Here is a 2,500-nt window from a genome sequence, read left to right on the forward strand (position 1 = left end):
ATATATATATATATATGTGTGTGTGTGTGTGTGTGTGTGTGTGTGTGTGTGTGTGTGTCTGTGTGTGTGTGTCTATATATATATATGTATATATATGTATATATATATAATATATATGTATATATATGTATATATATATATATATGTATGTGTGTATATATATGTATATGTATATGTATATGTATATGTATATGTATATGTATATATATACATATATATATATATATATATATATATATATATATATATATATATATATACATATATATATATACATATATATATATATATGTATGTATTTATTCATATCTATACACATACATACACATAAGTTTATGTGTATATATATACATATATATATATATATATATATATATATATATATATATATATATATATATTTATATATATATATATATATATATATATATATATATATATATATATATATACATATATATATATATATATATATATATATATATATATATATATATATATATATGTGTGTGTGTGTGTGTGTGTGTGTGTGTGTGTGTGTGTGTGTGTGTGTGTGTGTGTGTGTTTGTATGTATGCATATAGATAGATAAATAGATGCATACATACATAGATAGATATGTGTGTGCATACGTATATACAAATCCGGCAGCCGTCTACTTGTGTATTCAGCGCAAGACACCGCCCTCAACCCGCGCATTCACAAAAGCCTCAGAGCAATCCGACGTCAAATCAAGATGGAGCGTTGCATTTAAGCGCGTGGCGGCCTGTCATCGCGTCGGAGTCCAATGATAATAATAACTTCTCAGCCTCTCCATTAGTCTTCATCTAGATTTCTTGGCCGACGTCTTGCCAACCGCCGCGGGATATTTAGGCGGTTGACAGCATCTCTGAAGTGTCGTTTGGGTTGTTGAATGCAGGTTGCAGCGTACCCAGAGCCTCTTGTTGTTGCCGTTGGTGCGCCTCAGATGGGAACCTCGGGGAGGAAATGTGATTTTCCAAACTGATAAAACGCAGGGCCTGGTGGTAAAGTTATATCTTCTGGTGAATTTAGTATATATAGGATTTTTCTTTCTATATATGTGTGCGTTCCAAGTATGCACTAATATGAGAATAATAATAATAATCTGGGAGGATGATGAGTTTTTGGAATGTAATATTAGCATAATTTAGATTTAGAGGAAATATACTGGCTTCAGATGCCGTTGAATGAGGTGAAAATAAGTACTTGTCTTGACAAATATTTTTTTATATGTAAATATGGCCACTGAACGTGGTATCAGCAGTATTTGAAGCAATGATAAACTTATTAAGATGAAATACGCTGTATTTAGACGAACGAAAGTGCCAATAATAAACATGAGAATGAGAATGAAAATAATAATGAGGATTATGTTGGTGATGATAATGATAAATAATTACGTTAATATCAAAGCTACAAAAAATATAACTAAATCAACTGTCGGATAACCATTTATAGTGAAGAGCGTCGAGAGTGGAAGGTGGAAGGGTGAACTGCGATAAATATGCGAATAGGAGTTTAAGTGATATGCAAATGAGAAATAGAGGAGAAACAATAATAAAGACTACAGAGGGAGGTAATAGATGCTAAAGTTCCGAGAACAACAGAACATAAATGATCATAGAAAAAATGATTAATGGAGTTCGCTGCACACGGGCAATTTTGGGCTTTTTGAACTCGAACACAAGAACACATTCTCGTTTTAAACTTTATCGATATTTCCCCTATAAGTAATATGGTTGAATAAAGTTTGTAAGATAAGAATTAGGAAAAGAAAAAAAAAAAAAACGCTAGTGCTCCCTCCCTCTCCCATTTCCTAAGGGTTACTTGTAATATTTGTTTTTAATTAAGGACTTGCTCACCCTTAAAGCAATAAAAGCGATCTATTGAAGTTAATATTTTCATTTTGGTGTCGAATATTCTTTTATAATCATACTGCATTGTATCTATTTTTTTCGCTCAGGAGCTTATTTTGTTTTCTTTCTTACCATCGTATTGATAATGGCAATATTACTATTAATTATAGTAATAGTGATAATAATAATAATAATAATAATGATAATAATAATGATAATGATAATAATAATAATTATTATTATTATTATAATAATAATAGTAAATGATAACAATAACAACGATGATGATGATTTTTTTTCTTATCATTATTCTCATTATTCTCATTATTACTTTGATCATCATTAGTAGTAGCAGCAGCAGCAGTAGTAGTAATAGTAGTAGAAGTAGTGCTCTCATCTATCTCACTATTTTTTTGAATATTGTTATTAAAATTGTTATTCTTATCATTATTGTTATTGAAATTGTTACTATTATTAATATTATCATTGACATTATTATCATCATCATCTTTATCATTATTGTTATTTATTGCCATTATTATTATTATCATTATTATCATCATCATCTTCATCATTATTATTATCTTTATTATTATCATTTATCATTATTATTACATCATCATC

At 28.6% G+C, this 2,500-nt stretch overlaps 1 protein-coding gene across 1 annotated transcript in view; it reads left to right on the plus strand.

Annotated features, from left to right (window-relative positions):
- The window catches only part of LOC113817292 (dopamine D2-like receptor), a 460,012-nt gene that overhangs the window by 430,477 nt on the left and 27,035 nt on the right, over positions 1–2,500 (plus strand). The window lies entirely within an intron of this gene.

This window comes from Penaeus vannamei, chromosome 16 (genome assembly GCF_042767895.1).
Source record: "Penaeus vannamei isolate JL-2024 chromosome 16, ASM4276789v1, whole genome shotgun sequence".
Classification (NCBI taxonomy): Eukaryota; Metazoa; Arthropoda; class Malacostraca; order Decapoda; family Penaeidae; genus Penaeus; species Penaeus vannamei.